This window comes from Haliotis rubra, unplaced genomic scaffold (assembly GCF_003918875.1).
Source record: "Haliotis rubra isolate DU_JTF1 unplaced genomic scaffold, ASM391887v1 Scf260, whole genome shotgun sequence".
NCBI lineage: Eukaryota > Metazoa > Mollusca > Gastropoda > Lepetellida > Haliotidae > Haliotis > Haliotis rubra.
Genome location: NW_025766670.1, coordinates 1,234,515 through 1,253,731, shown reverse-complemented (window position 1 = coordinate 1,253,731; position 19,217 = coordinate 1,234,515). Strand labels below are relative to the sequence as shown.

General features: G+C 40.8%; 1 protein-coding gene across 3 annotated transcripts in view; it reads right to left on the bottom strand.

Moving 5' to 3' along the window:
- LOC124280132 (glutamate carboxypeptidase 2-like) overlaps positions 1-19,217 on the bottom strand; it is a 174,256-nt gene that overhangs the window by 108,574 nt on the left and 46,465 nt on the right. The window contains exon 1 of one of the 3 annotated variants that reach the window (XM_046716026.1): positions 16,585-17,042. The exons of the other annotated variants lie outside the window; for them this stretch is intronic. The gene's annotated coding sequence lies outside the window, so the exon portion shown is untranslated. Of the gene's footprint in view, positions 1-16,584; positions 17,043-19,217 lie in introns of those variants that run through there. 3 annotated transcript variants of the gene reach the window in all.

Here is a 19,217-nt window from a genome sequence, read left to right as displayed (position 1 = left end):
CTGTAATCCTAAACTCGTATACCTAATCAATTAATCTCTCATGCCAAACAGGTTAATTAATGTACATCTTTCAAAGCTAATCATCTTCTTAATGAACTAATCAATTTTATCTGTCACAGCTCGTCAAATACTAGTCCATCAATTTCACCCACCATTTCCACAGATCACCTGTTACCAAAACTTCCATCTTTGACAGTTCCGGTGAACAATAAGTTGATGTGGTTCAGCTGACACAACTGACCTGTCCTCCCTGTAACATGGAATTCTGCCATCAGACAGGACACGGGGAGGACTCTCTTCACTGATTTTATGTGTGCTTCAGACAATCTCTCCCCGGTACTGACGCCTGAGACGATATAACAACACCTGCATAGTCAGTTGCCTGCATTGTGTGCATCAGCATCTAATGGATGCTATTACACTCTGACTGCCTCTGTATTCAGTATCAGCATCTAGTATGATATGGATGTTATTACACTCTGATCAGTGACCACACCTACATCAACTGTCTCTGTTGACTGACATCAGCATCTAGGATGATATGGACGTTATTACACTCTGATCAGTGACCACACCTACATCAACTGTCTCTGTTGACTGACATCAGCATCTAGGATGATATGGACGTTATTACGCTCTGATCAGTGACCACACCTAAATCAACTGTCTCTGTTAGCCAACATCAGCATCTAGAATGATATGGATGTTATTACACTCTGATCAGTGACCACACCTACATCAACTGTCTCTGTTAACTGACATCAGCATCTAGAATGATATGGATGTTATTACACTCTGATCAGTGACCACACCTACCGTATATGACCGTCTATAAGCCGACCCCATGGATAAGCCCACCCCCAAACTTGACCCTCAAAATCAGTGTCAAAATCATATCTCTCATGGATAGGCCGACCCCCCGCGATGGGTCGCGGCCAACAGAGACCAGAGTACCTTGTAAGTATGTTCCATCAACGACGAGACACCATTACGAGAATATTACATAATAAAGATTACCGGTGTTTGTTTACCTTTTTTTAACGATCACTGCTTGCATCAACGAGACGCCATTCGGAAAGTGGATATACAGCGTAAGTGTTGGTGAGAATATTACATAATAAAGATTACCGGTGTATTGTGGCAACATGTGTTTGTGTTCCTTTTTATATCCCGACGATCACTGCTTGCATCAACAACGAGACGCCATTTTGTGAAATCGGTGAGTATGGAAATGTGACCCAAGAGAAAAAGTACCATCGCTAAATAAAAACTGAAGTCAACTTTTGTTTCAAAATATATTATTTAAGTGTCCATATTTCATCTATATATATATGACAATAAGAAAAATAGTCCACTAACAATAAACACTGACATTTCTGCAAGAGAGTTCTGAGATTTTCACAAGTCATCGGCCGTAAACCCATCAAATTCCGTGTCACTGTCCTCCTCATATACTGTAAGTCGATCCACATTATTCAAAGAATTCACTGTCATATATATTGTGTCTACTCACGGATCGAAACGAAGTGTAGTTGACAGAAAATGCATAACATATTTTGCTTCTCTAAATATCATATTTATTGTAGCAACAAACTGGCTTGCTAATTTTACCCCATTCAACAATTACAAACTGATTACCGCTTCGTTCCATGTCACGTGCTTACCACGTTCATGATGGTCCCTATAACCTTAGTGTTGATTATATATTTTTTACATAAAAACTATTACACAATGCTAGGATATATTTCTTTGGGTTAAATAATAGTATTCAATCAATAAAATTCATCCCGTTATATTATTGTGCATGTTTGAACTTGTTCGCCGGGAAACGTGTGCACAGCTGATTGCTATTTCCGGCTTTGTGTACGAGACAAATACGCACGGTAATCTTAATCCCTGCAAATAAAACAATGCCCAGCAAAAACAACTTATAACTTAAATGGTAATTAATCTTGTCTAGTGATGTTTAATTGCAAATTTGACGTCTCTACTGACAAAGTCGTCTTCTGTTGTTTGTTCACGCGAAGTGATACGATGTTGTTTTCTTACCCCTGGAAAAAAGTTTGACGAAAGTGTAACTCATGGATAAGACGACCCCTTTCTACAGACTGCTTTTTTTGGTCCTCAAAATTCGGTTTATAGACGGTCATATACGGTACATCAACTGTCTCTGTTGACTGACATCAGCATCAAGAATGATATAGATGTTATTACACTCTGATCAGTGACCACACCTACATCAACTGTCTCTGTTGACTAAAAAATCAGCATCAAGAATGATATGGATGTTATTATACTCTGATCAGTGACCACACCTACATCAACTGTCTCTGTTGACTGACATCAGCATCAAGAATGATATGGATGTTATTACACTCTGATCAGTGACCACACCTACATCAACTGTCTCTGTTGACTGACATCAGCATCAAGAATGATATGGATGTTATTACACTCTGATCAGTGACCACACCTACATCAGCTGTATCTTTTGACCGACATGATAGCATCTAGGATGATATGGATGCCATTTAACTCTCTAATCAGTGATCACCACTTTAATAACATGAACATTTCTTAAAAGGAAGTTGTTGGCAAACCTTCCAGCAAATCTACATGTCAAGTATCCTGACTATAGATGGAATAATAATGAGCTAAATAAAACAAAAAGAAGATAAATAGAAATTATATTGAATTGAAAAGCTAAATATAACTCTAAGCAAAGCAGTTTATTTAAACTATTAACTTTTCAGTTAACTGAGAGTTAACAGTGCTCAAACAGTGAGCTAACTATCACCGGTAAGCTTAACGATGTTACAAGCTGGGTAGTTACACTCATCTGCCTCACGTTCCCCTGACTCCCCCTCATGGTGCATATGTATCTGCTCTACATCAGCATACAGCCTGCAGGCATTCTACCTCATGTTGGCAAGATTTAGTTAATCATTTTAAAAATCAAAATGTCAAACAGAAAATGACTGGCATATTTTGCCACTGCAGGCTAAAGCTCAAGGCCGTGGGTAGTGTGTGAGGCAGTATGCCAGTTATTTGAAACATTGTCTCATGTTGCTCATTACAGGTTTGAAACTTAACACAAAAGCTCCATTTTTGCTATTACATTCCATCTTATCAGTTCCATTTTGAATGATCGATAACTTAAAAGCTCCATGTCTTACATCTTTCAAACTTTGACTCTAGAAACATGCTTGCTTTCTTCTAACCATGGAAGTGTAAAACAATAATATTTCAGTCATATCATGGAGCTCAGCTACTCATGCTGATTTACAACAAAATACAGATCAGCAGATCCTGGTTACTAAGGGATATAACTCTTTTGTCCAAATATATATTCTTACATTACTTGTGGTGACGGAGTTGTGTGATACATCCTCTGGTATTTAAGGAGTGTTATACAACCTGTTTGATAAACCTTCAGTGACTTCACCCTAATATTGTCCACACTGGGTAAGTCTCACAAAGGGAATGCTAAAATATCAATGTGATTCCACATGCTGCACATAGGATTTAATGTAACATCCCGGGATTTCACATTTAGATGTTCAAGTAATACTGTAACATGTGAATAGCACTCACTGGAGATTAATTTTGAATTTGAACACAACATATTCAAGGAAATGGGTGATGTAATATGATGTACAAACGTTGTCTCTATATTTCAGAGGATCAAACTTGAAACCTTCCTTTCTGTAACCTAGTGAGTGAGCCACTCAGCTACAAAGGTGCTGATAGAGTTAATAAATTTCTTTTTCAAGTCCACATGCAGCATTAGAGTATGTTTAACAAATGTTTAACAAAATATTTAAAAGTTTTGTGCATGATATATAAAGTTAGATACTGGTAAAACATTTCCCATCATTTTTTATGGTAAAACCGTCATCCTTGGGATAAAACCTTTGGACATGGACTCATAAAACACCCTCAGGGCTCCAGATAAGGGCCGTATTGGCGTAGGTATGGATAAAAATTGATGCACGATATGGTAGGAAATAATTTAGAAAACGTAGCAGATACACACCACAGCAATGGTGTACGGTCTTACAATCATTTACAGACGCCTTTATCTGAAAATAGTATTGTTTTATTGTTCACTGACCTGTTGACACAAGAATAGCAATGTTGTGGTGCATATATGAAATGAAATAAAAGATTCCTGATACTCTATTAATTTCCATTTAGTACTCTAAATGTACACTTAAGGTTTTCCAGTACACCTATATTGAACAAATAAGGAGTATGTATTCCTGATGTTGAAAAATTATCTGAATCCTGACCCTTGCTCATATCTATTCTACTCACATGGAAGTGTTATACAACCTGTGGTACAGAACTGTTATACAACCAGTGGTACAGAACTGTTATACAACCAGTGGTGCACAGCTGGTATACAACCAGTGGTACAGAGCTGTTATACAACCAGTGGTACAGAGCTGTTATACAACCAGTGGTACAGAACTGTTATACAACCAGTGGTACAGAGCTGTTAAACAACCAGTGGTGCACAGCTGTTATACAACCTGTGGTACAGAGCTGTTATACAACCAGTGGCACAGAGCTGTTATACAACCTGTGGCACAGAGCTGTTATACAACCAGTGGCACAGAGCTGTTATACAACCAGTGGCACAGAGCTGTTATACAACCTGTGGCACAGAGCTGTTATACAACCAGTGGCACAGAACTGTTATACAACCTGTGGCACAGAGCTGTTATACAACCTGTGGCACAGAGCTGTTATATAACCAGTGGCACAGAACTGTTATACAACCAGTGGTACAGAGCTGTTATACAACCAGTGGTACAGAGCTGTTATACAACCAGTGGTACAGAGCTGTTATACAACCAGTGGTACAGAGCTGTTATACAACCAGTGGTACAGTGCTGTTATACAAGGTGATATACAACTGTAATACAACCTGTGAGGTACAACTGTTATACAACCTGTGGTACAAGTGTGTCATACAGCCTGTGGAAAAAGGAATGTTGTATATCTTTGTGTACAGGACACAGTGGAGTAAACCCATAGTAGACATAGCACACAGCACAGATGATACTACTATGTGTACTGTCAATACACTAGTGAGTGAGTGAGTTTAGTTTTACGCCACACTCAGCAATATTCCAGCTATATGGCAGCTGTCTGTAAATATTCGAGTCTGGACCAGACAATCCAGTGATCAACTGCATGAGCATTGATCTGCGCAACTGGGAACCGATAACATGCCAACCAAGCCAGCGAGCCTGACTACCCGATCCCATTAGTCACCTCTTATGACAAGCAGGGGTTACTGAAGATCAATATTCTAACCCGAACTTTTACGGGTCGTCAATATATTACAGAAGATATACTGCCTGTACAACTGATGTACAACAGTCAATATACTTGGTCGATATATTACACAGAGTCACTGAGAAGATATACTACCTGTCCAACTGATATACCACCTGTACAACTGATATACAACAGTCAATATACTTGGTTGATACATTACACAGAGTCACTGAGATCTCTGAAGGCTGATTACTCCTAAGGGAGAACTGGGCAGCCATGTTAATCCTGGATGTCAACCCCCACAATTTGGTTCGTCAAAGAAGTGTGACGTATTGGACTGTCTGGTAGGACTGCCTGCTGGGACTGCCTGCCCGATCTGCTGTCTGGAGATCAGTCCTGATAGAAACTAACAGTATATGATGACAAGAACTGAGATACAGTCATGAATATTTGTGTCAAAGTTTTAACAACCTTGACAAAGTTCCCACTCAAGTCAGTATTTACAGTTCTCGGCTGCTGACACAATCTACCGCTAAAATGTACACGCTTCCATACATAGTTTCCATCTGTAACCTATTACATGCAATTACATGGTCATGAATATATTCACAGACTACAGAAGTAGGTTGACTCAATAAGTAGATTGGAATATGTCAAAAATAGTATAAGAATTTATATATCAAATACTTTCATAGACCTGTAGATGAGAGGCATAGTACAGTGAGCTTACAGTGGTGAACAGTATTCCAGTTACATCAGCTTGACTGACTGACTGACTGAGTTTGGTTTTACGCCGCTTTTAGTAACATTTCAGCAACATCACGGCGGGGGACACCAGAAATGGGCTTCACACATTGTACCCATGTGGGGATTCGAACCCGGGTCTTCGGCGTGAAGAGCCACGCTTTAACCACTGGGCTACCCCACCGCCCACATCGGCTTAAAGTGGGAGGAAGACTTAAGTGATGCATATCTCAGATGTTTATCACTTTCCTGAAACCCATGAACATCGGAATTGTGCTGACAAATCAAGAAACAAAACTGAGGTGAACTGGCTTACAAACCATGATCACAGAATTCTGGTATGCCTAAGGTATGCAACTCTACACCACCTCTGCAGTGCTTCAGACAACTGATGTCCCCCATGTCTCATAAGGCCCTGGGAGTAGAGCATACGTACACTGATCCCACAGAAAGAGTACTGTGGAATCTGCTATATATTCAGAAACTGTCCCTATTTAATGTCTGATCATCATGAAGCCCAGAATATTATTAATCGTCTTGTACTAGTCAAGGATGTAGCAATGACTAGGAGAATCAAACATGATTCAGGAGTCAGAATAAATTGAGTATAATTCTAATCCACCAATGTTGATCCACCAATGTTCGTGCCATCATGTTATGCATGGGCAGTTTCTCCCCACTGGGTACAATGTGTGACATACTGGTGTCCCCGTTTTGGCAGGAATATTGCTAAAAGCGGTGATAGAAACCAAATCAGAGCCATCATGTAATGGGCAGTGATATACCAGTCTGGCAGAAACTCGATGATAGACCAAATGAGCCAATAACAGTGATATACCTCTGGTCCCTTGCCGCCGTTGTCATCCCCCTCCCTGACATGTCTCCCCCACCCACCTACAGAGTCATGTCTGCATTATAATTGGTTGGCATTGGTCTGAAGTCACCAGAGACTTCATATTTCATGACTGGTATATACGTGGCCCTGTCTTCACAGTTCATTAAAGATGCACAATTTCAGACATCTGGGAGCTTGTAAGAGTATATCTGATCAATTGAGTGATGATTTTTAAATGAGGCACATTCAGATGTTGTGCATGCTTGGAGAAATTTGGACTCACATGGGAGATGTGTGATATTATATGTGGGTGATCACTTCATTGATTTTCTCACAAAACTGTTACTAAGGAATATACAAAAATGTTCAGCAGGTATAAAACATTTACATAAAGAGTGCTTCTGTGGTCCAGCGGATAGAGGTAGTCTGTCTTGAGAGTGAAAAGTGAATGTTTGAACCTTGGCTGTGCCACACCAAAAGATGTTAAAGATATAGTTTGTTGAACACAAGCTGCATTGAGGGGATAAAGCAAGGTCTATATATCTAAGAGACAGTATATGGTGTCTAAGTAGGGTATAAATCTAAAACACTGGTATGGTATCTGTCACACACACATGCACTCACAGAGACATGAATGCACATTGCTCTCTAAGAGCAGTACTGTTGAAGGTGACGTTAAACCACATTTTGCTTTGCCTTACACAAACATAAGACAATTATACGGGCAAAGTTCAGGCAGTTAGAAAGTTAAGAGGTGGACATACCTACTACATGGAATTACTCTGTCATGTCCTGCATGTAGACATATTGGTATACTTGTGATGTAAGAAGTCCTTGGTTCACAATTTATGATTATATACACTGTCTGTGTATATACCGTTTACCTGAGCTGAGCGTTCTTTCAGGTGAGTGGGTCAGTGTTAAACAAAGGGAACAACATAGTATGCAGATCATACATTTATCATGTTTCCCTTCTCATACACAGGATATGTTTTCAACATATCTAATTTCAACAATTTACATAAATATTGTTTACTAACCACTGGAAATTATGGCTACATAAAAGTCCTCGCACAGACAATATATAAACTTATAAGACATGCAAAATGTGTCAGTATTTTGGTCTGCAAAATTAGCAAATTCCCACACGAAAGAATGGATTGATTTAAAAGTGCACAGTATATGGGTCAATATACAGCTGTAGGGGTATATATAATATGTAGATTTTAGAAGGATATACAGTAAAAAGGCTCAACAGGTCAAACAAAACCCATACCTGGTGTCTCACTCACCAGGTCAAACAAAACCTATACATGGTGTCTCACTCACCGGTCAAACAAAACTCATATGTGGCCCCCCACTCACCAGGTCAAACAAAAACCATACCTGGCCCCTCACTCACCAGGTCAAACAAAACTCATACATGGTCCCCCCACTCACCAGGTCAAACAAAACCCATACCTGGCCCCTCACTCACCAGGTCAAACAAAAACTCATACGTGGTCTCCTCCACTCACCAGGTCAAACAAAACTCATACGTGGCCCCTCACTCACCAGGTCAAACAAAACCCATACGTGGCCCCTCACTCAACAGGTCAAACAAAACTCATACATGGCCCCTCACTCACCAGGTCAAACAAAACTCATATGTGGCCCCTCACTCACCAGGTCAAACAAAACTCATACGTGGCCCCTCACTCACCAGGTCAAACAAAACCCATACCTTGCCCCTCACTCACCAGGTCAAACAAAACTCATACGTGGTCTCCTCCACTCACCAGGTCAAACAAAACTCATACGTGGCCCCTCACTCACCAGGTCAAACAAAACCCATACGTGGCCCCTCACTCAACAGGTCAAACAAAACTCATACATGGCCCCTCACTCACCAGGTCAAACAAAACTCATATGTGGCCCCTCACTCACCAGGTCAAACAAAACTCATACGTGGCCCCTCACTCACCAGGTCAAACAAAACCCATACCTGGCCCCTCAGTCACCAAATCAAACAAAACTCATACATGGCCCCTCACTCACCAGGTCAAACAAAACTCATATGTGGCCCCTCAGTCACCAGGTCAAACAAAACTCATACGTGACCCCTCAGTCACCAAATCAAACAAAACTCATACATGGCCCCCCACTCACCAGGTCAAACAAAACTCATACGTGGCCCCTCAGTCACCAAATCAAACAAAACACATAAGTGGCCCCTCACTCACCAGGTCAAACAAAATCAGCTTGAACAAAACCTGAATCTCAGAAAAAACATTGAAAAAAAATCAAAATCTGTACTGTCTAGGTAGAAGGCAATGTGATATTGCTAAGCAGAATGTCACTATACCACAAGGAAAAGTAGTTTGCAGATATGGCACCTAGAAACTTTTACAACATTGTTGTCATAGAAACCAAATTGAATTCAAATGTTAAAATACCAGTTGCTTCTTCCCTGTTTGAAAAACAATATGTCAGTGAACTGTTGAGTCCACGATGAAGACAATGTTGACTTATTCAGCTTCTCTAGTTTTTCACTGAAACATTTCCGTGCAGATGCTAGAGGGCTTCTCAAGCAAGGAAAAGGCCTTTGTTGCTACTGCAGCATCTTAAATGTCACCTGAAGATATTCATGTCAACTGATTAAGAGGCTGTGCCAGTTGCTGAGCTCCAGAATGATCCTCCACCATTGTTTCGTATCCTTGGTAATCAAGGGTACTTTATGCCCATTTTAAATGATATATATATATATATATATATATACCGGATATATACAATATCATATCCTTTTTCATTCCAATTGTAGCACACAGAACATAATAACTTACAACATAAATGTATGACTTCTTTCATGGGCATTTTAGAAGTTGAGTTGATGAAAAATAATGACAATTATTATGGATATACAACTTCTTTTATTCTGTGGAGGCGACGTTTCGACATTTCAATCACTTGCTTGACAAAGACATTAGAACCTATGTCGAAACGTCGCCTCCACAGAATAAAAGAAGTTGTATATCCATAATAATTGTCATTATTATTCATCAACATAAACGTATAATAATTAAACAGATGTTACACTAAACAAAATATATTGTGGACAAGAGAATATAATATACATCTATATAGCATTTGTGGAGGACTTTGTTTCAAGTTCATATACTTCATAATATTTACTTTACTAAAGTAAGACCACCTCCGTGGTGTAGTGGTTAGAGCGTCCGCCCGGAGAGCGGAAGGTCGCGGGTTCGATCCCCGACCGCGTCATACCAAAAGACGTTAAAATATGGTACTTGTTGGTCCCTGCCTGGCGCTCGGCATTAATGGGTACAACAAGGACTGGTCATCTCGGAGTCAGTATAATGTGTCTGAGTGGGGTATTCATGCTTCACTGCGGCATGGTATCTCAGTGAGCTAGCACTATAAAATCAGCTTCAGTCTGGGCTAGTCAGTAACAAGCAGCCGCACATACACATACACACGCATGCACGTCGTCATATGAGCGAAATATTCTCAAGCACGACGTTGAACCCAATTTCACCTGACCTCACCTACTTAAGTAATATATGTCTATATATATACCTCTCAGCTCTACATGATATCTACCTGAGACAAATACATGAAATTCATCTCTAGTACAACTAGAGTACCAAAGATTACATTTTCTTTATTACCTACGTGATTAGTGTTCCATCACTTGTATACAGGGAGATGGTGACCAGCAGTGAAAACTATGTTAATTATAGCCAGTGATGTTCTGGGAACTTAAGGCGGTGGGGTAGCATAGTGGTTAAAGCGTTCACTTGTCACGCCGAAGACCCGGGTTCGATTCCCCACATGGGTACAATGTGCAAAGCCCATTTCTGGTGTCGCCCGCAGTGATATTGCTGAAAGCGGCGTAAAACCATACTCACTCACTGGGAGCTTAGTGGAATACATACCTGGACACAATGTTAAAACTAGACGACCAATGAAATTACATAATTATTCTGGATGTTTTTTCAAGATCCAATCAGGCACTCATATCCCAAAGGCTTAACTCATTTTTGCATACCACCTCAAACAACCAGAAGGTCTTGGAGGAAAACTTTACTTGTTTTAGTACTCAGTAAAACACTTCTTCTAACTATAAGTCTTTGGATTTGATTTACTATATTGACGGCTCAGAAGGATGCTGCTTATATTTTAGCAGTGAAAAGTCATGGGCGAGGGATAGTGCTCATTTAAGATGGTGGTGAATGGGTTCAGGGTAATTATTGTAACAAAATGGAGATTGAAAACCCTGACCCCTGAGGATGACTAGTGACTCCAGCCTCTTTGTCCAGGTAGCATGTATATGACAACAGTTTCTCAGAGATAGGAGGTGTCAGATATCTAATGAATTCATGCACTTGTCAATACACATTATCTATGTGAGGCATGTATCATGAAGCATGAGTCTGTCCATATCATTATTCTGTCTGTCCCATCTTCGTCCCACCCTGAATTTCATTCTGAAATGAAGTAATTAAAGGTTTTGCTTCTCTATCTTCCCAGATGCTGATGCACATTTCATATTATTATTATTATTATTATTATATGATATTTATATAGCGCACATATCCAGGCAACTAGTGTTTGCTCAAGGCGCTATTATTTTTTCCCCTCGATCATTGGATGTCAATCTCAATGGCACATCGTATTATCAATCTCAACTCCCTGGGGAGTATACAACTCTTGCAGCCACTAGACTTAGGCGCATCGGTTATTGTGGCTTTCTCAACCTAACGAGGTACCCATTGACAGCTGGGTGGACTTGGACACATAGTCACAGCATTTTGTCCAAGTTCACTGCACGTTGCTGTACCCGCAACTAGGTGTTTGCACGTATTCATGTGGCCACCATCTGGTCATATACCAATGGATTCGTGGGTTCTTTTAAGTGCACAGGGTTGTATACTGTACACTAGGGGTTGTGACAACACTGAAAGAGTCTGCACACAAAGTTGACTCCAAGTTTTTTACACCCGTTCACAGGTGGGCTCGATCCCGACACCTCAACCTCGCTGGATCACTAGCCTGGCTCCTTAGCCAGCTCGCCCAACGCGCGTATCATTCCAAATTTAGAACAAAAATAATTTTCTGTATCATTTACTAATTCTTGCTATATGGCTGAAATAATGCTGATGTGACATAAAATTTCAACTCACTTTAAACTCATTTACTAATTATGCATGCTGCCAGAAGTTTGCTTAACACAAGGCAACCATTTGTGGATTCAAACCAAGGCCTTCTTCACTGCAAGCAAACATTTTGGCCACTTAAGGCAACCAAACTGACCAGACTGCTATCAACAAAATCAACAAACATACTTCAAGAATGTCGACTTGATTACATCATGCATGGGTAGCAAGCATCAACCAGAGCATTTTCAAAGGTTGCTTAGCAACAGCTTGTTTTTTATGATGTAATAGGATCAATTACATTTATCAGCTGTGATGGGATCCTGCATCTAGTTACATTTATCTAATTGGGATGTTCTGGTTTCATGACAAGATTCATAATTCCAGTGAATCCTTTGGCAGGTAGTTGCCATGGTAAAAGGTTTGAGAGTACAAACTATCTGGATTTCTGCAATAAACCAATCAAAAACAAAAAAAAATAGTTCAGGATAAATGTATTTCTCTTTATCAAGATCTGGAGTGCTCTCTGTTCAGCGTAGATCCTAGGATCAACTTACAGCTGTGCCAGCATATTCACTGTTTCCAGTATTAACAGTCAAATAATGTAGCACAAAGCTCTAGATTTTGCACAATGAACGTTGTAACGGTCAAGCATATTTGAATTTAAAACAAAATACTAGGCCAGTGTGATACTGACTGATGAGACGACATTGACGAGGACGAAGATGTCACATCTCTGATTAAGACACTAGAAGTCCACACTGTCTTTACTTAAACAATCTGGCCACATAAAGACAATATGGACAAGAAAGAATTGTTATGGAGCTCTGAGTTACCTAACAAAATCTTAATCAGTTCAGCAAACCTACCTCAGGCCAGCAGAAAGGGCACCTGCTGAATGTAAACACCAGATGCTGCTGAGAGATGCTAAGCTTGTCTAGCAGGATCCCCACAGGGATGGAGTGACAGGAGGGTAGGGGTTAAATGTGTGGACTGGTGAAAATGGGTGGTAGGGGCCGAGGTAGCCTTGCTCCAAGGCGGTACTGAATGCTAAGCCGAAGGATGTATAGTAATTCTATCCTTCGAAGAGGCAAGTCTAGATAATCGGACAGTAAGGACCCAAGTCTGTTATTTATTATTTTTTAGAAATTTTAATCATTTAACACTATTAATTATTACCTTAGAGACTTATGCAAGTCTAGGGCCAAGGTAGCCTTGCTCCAAGGCAGTACTGAATGCTAAGCCCATGGATGTATAGTAAATCTAGCCATCAAAGACGCAAGTCCAGATAAGGAGACAGTACACCAGTCTGTTATTCATATTTTTTTAGAAATTTTCATTCAAACTATTAATCATTACCTTAAAGACTTACCATATGCAAGTCTAGGGCCGAGGTAGTCTTGCTACAAGGCTATACTTAATGCTGAGCCCATGGATGTATAGTAACTCTATCCTTTAAAGAGGCAAGTCTAGATAAGCGGACCAGTTTGTTATTCATATATTTTTAGAAATTATCATTTAAACTATTATTTATTACCTTAGAGAGTTGAGCAAGTCTAGGGTCGAGGGTGTGTACGAGTGAAAGGCTTGGTTGAAATAGCTCACAGTCCCTGAACCTCTTTTTCTCCATCCTGTCTAGCCTCTGCAATGCTAAAGTTCTAGTTGAAGCAAGTCTAGATTTCCACCGATTATGAATTCGCCCATCTCACTTGGGCTCTTGGCCTTTTTGTTACTATCAATATTATTTATATTTGGAGACTAAGCATTAGTAATTATTGAACTATGTATAGTGTTTGATGGTGTGAGTTGGTGGAAGATGGAGGGTGTAGAAGGGTGAAATGGTTGGAGGAATAAAGGGTGTACGTGAGTGTGTGAAAAGTGGGGTGGGGTGGTGTGTGGCCGGGTGTGACAGGATGTGTAGGGATGAAGAGGGTACACTGTCCATTGTTTTGTCAAACTCCTCACATATCAACCAATCTTTCAAGTAATTTTGGTCTAATGTGTACCGGACCTTTTTCAAATTCTGTTCTGCCTCTGAGAATCTAAGATAATCTGATTGATACACGCAATGCCAAATTTCTATGAGTTAACTCAGGATTTCAACTAAAGCCAATCCGGTCATTACAACAGACAGGCAAATTTGAATTATTCTGGTATTTGTTCAGCATGACAAGGAAGTGTATCAATCAAGAATCTTGTGGCGTGATCCAGCCCAGAGCTAGTGACTTGATCCTATTATCACCGGTAATGTTCTAGAAACCTGTCAGCAGCGTCAGCATGAACATGTCTCGCTCAGTATTAGCTGTAATCACTGACGCTGATACCATAATGTGGCTGTCAAACCTCCCAACCATCAAACACTTCACAATAGGATGTTTACCGATAATTAATTTACAGGCTTTTAGCACAAAACTAAAGCATAGTAAATTTAATTACTGTCACCCTAATAATGGAGTGATGACATGACAGCTCACCATGGAATCGAGATTTTTAAATGTTTAGTAAAGAGTCTGTCAAACTTGCATCACAGCATGTCCTGTACATTCTCAGTCCAAACAACACTCTATAAAACACAGTAAGCTCAGCACTAGCTAGACTAAGGCTTAGTCTCTGAATATATATAATTTTGATAGTAACAAACAAGCCCATTTACATTAAAAAGGAGCCCTAGGGAAACGAGATTCTGAACCTGAGGAAATCTAGACTTGCTTTATTTAGCTCTTTAGCACTGCAGAGAGGGCTTGGCAGTAGGGAAATTAATGTGGTTCAGGGACTGTGAGACAGACTAAGCACTAGCCTTAACAGATCTCAGTTAAATCTAGGAAAACTGCAATGTTTTAATGTTATTGTTCAACAAATGGATGGCTCAGTTTCCTGTGCACTACTTGACAGGCTGTGGCCACATTACATCTTATACTATCCATGGGATATTATATTTTTACAAAAAATTTCCTTACAGTTTCCCATTCTCATCCCCTTGTTCAGATTCCAGGGTAAAATATTGGTCCATGCTTCCTTTACTTGTCTCCCTGCTAAGATTCAAATTAGCTTAACTACTAGAGAGGGAATGTGAGGAGATATACAGTTTATACCATGTAAGGGCTCATCCTTAACATTCCAACATTATCCATGTGACATTATTCTATAAACACCATGTAATAATTGCAACATGTTGTACAAGATGAGTCAGTGCATACAGCAACGCCTCGTGCAGCACACAGCATCATATCAACATTAGTCTGTCTGAACCACATTATTTTCCCTACTGCCTAGCCCTCCCTGCAATGGTAAAGCCCTAAATGAAGCAAGTCTAGATTTCCCCAGGGTCAGGCTGAATCTCTCGTCTCCCTGGAGCTCCTTTTCAATTTAAATGGGTTTATTTGTTATAATCAAAATTCTATATATCAAGAGACTAAGCGTTAGTCTCTATCAACATTATCTACCCTTGCTGATGATGAATACTTACAACTGCAACATTATGATACTATTCAGTTCAGTCTATCACTGTGCAAGGTCATACGACTCATAGATTATATATATATTATACAGTTGTGTTATTTAGCACAAACATCCAGGGAATATACTACATTATCATGGAAATGACAGTATTATGTACAACTATGAATATGATATGGACCCATAAGTCCTTTTCAACTCGGAGATTTTTTTCTTATTCCATTTTTTTATAGCCATTTACAGAGTTGATTAATGGGAATTGCCATGCCCTACTACCCTGCGATCATTCAGGTCAGCATTCTAGAAGTTGGTGAGTCAATAATAAAACACACATCTTAACAGAAAACAACTTCTTGTTTATTCCACAGAGCAACGTTTCAGTGTAGATTCTTACACTATATTATATTCTTTTTTAAGGTGTCATTTCGGCCTCTCGAGGCCTGGTGTTTGCATTTTATATGCTGTACTATGCTGTTCCATCATTTATAACACATGACACTATAATAAACTACTATTATTATTATTATTATTATTATTATCAAGCTTAACAATTAAAAGGCAGTTGTGGCATGCTTTATTCCCCTGAGATCAACAGATATAGCTGCTATAGCCCTTGATGAATGCTATGCAACATTCCAGTACTAAAGTCTACAGTTGTACACAGTGTACACAGCTATGTTTATAAAGGAGCCCTATGGTTATTATTTGGGGAATGTGTGTGACATATGAGTCTACTGGTTTCAGTTAATCAGTTGATATTGAGACTGAATGAAGTAAATAAACACTGAATGATGCTTGACACAATCACAGTTGATCAAGGTGAAGGCTGAGTGAAGTTTGAAATACTTCTAGCACTCATTCATGGCTGGTTACTGCTTTCACACAGTATGTGGACATAGTTCACAAAGTACAACAGATTATGCCAGCTTGTCGAAGTGTTGTAAACAGTCACTGTGCTGTGAGGTGCACAGAGCTGTTTGATAATGAGCTTTGTCAGTGTGACGGGCAGAAACACTGACAAAGGCAGCACACATGGCAACACAGTGACCCCAAGAAGTGACCCAGTCAAGTGTGATTAACACAGCAGGTTACATTATCTCTCACCTGTCAGACAACTAACTCCTCACAGCGACTCACACTCGTGCCTCCTCCTATAGTCTTCAACAGGTAGACAGATACCCCTCAAACAGTGTACAAGCCCTGCATTCTGTGTCAGCTAGCTCTCCTCACCACATGGCCAGTGAAGACTTTGTGTGTATGTTACAGTGATCATCACACACGTGTGTGGAGCTATATGTCCTCAGTGTATACTCTGGTGTATATTGATCATTACAGACCAGCCGATATCCTTCACCTCCCCAATAGCTGATCCTGGGCCAGGTGGGCTATAGTCTGTTTCATACTTTGTAACAAATGAACATGTTATAAACTTATCTGCACACACTGTCCACTGGTTAAGGATCACCCTAGCTGAAGTCTACACTGGCTGGGAGACTCTGGGGCTATTTATAGATACTGAAAGTCTGCCTGCACACCCTGGTATCTGCTGTCAAGTGTAATGGAGGACTTAACAGCAGACAGATGTACTCCACCTTCACAGCAGAAGGATATACTCTACCTCCACAGCAGAAGGATGCACTCTACCTTCACAGCAGAAGGATATACTCTACCTCCACAGCAGAAGGATGTACTCTACCTTCACAGCAGAAGGATGTACTCTACCTTCACAGCAGAAGGATGTACTCTAATTCACAGCAGAAGGATGTATTTACCTTCACAGCAGAAGGATGTACTCTACCTTCACAGCAGAATGATGTACTCTACCTTCACAACCGAAGGCTGTACTCTACCTTCACAGCAGAAGGATATACTCTACCTTCACAAACGAAGGATGTACTCTACCATCACAGCAGAAGGATGTACTCTACCTTCACAGCAGAAGGATGTACTCTACCTTCACAGCAGAAGGATGTACTCTACCTTCACAGCAGAAGGATGTACTCTAATTCACAGCAGAAGGATGTATTTACCTTCACAGCAGAAGGATGTACTCTACCTTCACAGCAGAAGGATGTACTCTACCTTCACAACCGAAGGATGTACTCTACCTTCACAGCAGAAGGATATACTCTACCTTCACAGCAGAAGGATGTACTCTACCTTCACAGCAGAAGGATGTACTCTACCTCCACAGCAGAAGGATATACTCTACCTCCACAGCAGAAGGATGTACTCTACCTCCACAGCAGAAGGATGTACTCTACCATCACAGCAGAAGGATGTACTCTACCATCACAGCAGAAGGATGTACTCTACCGTCACAGCAGAAGGATGTACTCTACCTCCACAGCAGAAGGCTGTACTCTACCTTCACAGCAGAAGGCTGTACTCTACCGTCACAGCAGAAGGCTGTACTCTACCTCCACAGCAGGAGGCTGTACTCTACCTTCACAACCGAAGGATGTACTCTACCTTCACAGCAGAAGGCTGTACTCTACCGTCACAGCAGAAGGATGTACTCTACCTTCACAGCAGAAGGATGTACTCTACCTCCACAGCAGAAGGATGTACTCTACCATCACAGCAGAAGGATGTACTCTACCATCACAGCAGAAGGATGTACTCTACCGTCACAGCAGAAGGATGTACTCTACCGTCACAGCAGAAGGATGTAATCTACCTTCACAGCAGAAGGCTGTACTCTACCGTCACAGCAGAAGGATGTACTCTACCATCACAGCAAAAGGCTGTACTCTACCGTCACAGCAGAAGGATGTACTCTACCTCCACAGCAGAAGGATGTACTCTACCTCCACAGCAGAAGGATGTACTCTACCATCACAGCAGAAGGATGTACTCTACCATCACAGCAGAAGGATGTACTCTACCTTCACAGCAGAAGGATGTACTCTACCTCCACAGCAGAAGGCTGTACTCTACCTTCACAGCAGAAGGCTGTACTCTACCCTCACAGCAGAAGGCTGTACTCTACCTCCACAGCAGGAGGCTGTACTCTACCTTCACAACCGAAGGATGTACTCTACCTTCACAGCAGAAGGCTGTACTCTACCTCCACAGCAGGAGGCTGTACTCTACCTTCACAGCAGAAGGATGTACTCTACCTTCACAGCAGAAGGCTGTACTCTACCGTCACAGCAGAAGGATATACTCTACCTCCACAGCAGAAGGATGTACTCTACCTTCACAGCAGAAGGATATACTCTACCTCCACAGCAGAAGGACGTACTCTACCTTCACAGCAGAAGGCTGTACTCTACCGTCACAGCAGAAGGCTGTACTCTACCTCCACAGCAGGAGGCTGTACTCTACCTTCACAACCGAAGGATGTACTCTACCTTCACAACCGAAGGATGTACTCTACCTTCACAGCAGAAGGATGTACTCTACCTCAACAGTAGAAGGATGTACTCTACCTCCACAGTAGAAGGATGTACTCTACCCCCACAGCAAAAGGCTGTACTCTACCTCAACAGTAGAAGGATGTACTCTACCTCCACAGCAGGAGGCTGTACTCTACCCCCACAGCAAAAGGATGTATTCTACCTCAACAGTAGAAGGATGTACTCTACCCCCACAGCAGGAGGCTGGACTCTACCCCCACAGCAGACAGATGTACCCCACCTCTTTAGCAGATGGTTTTATATGAAGTAGCATACAATGATATCATTCACTCACAAACTATCACATGACTTGCATAAAATGATATCACTTGCTCA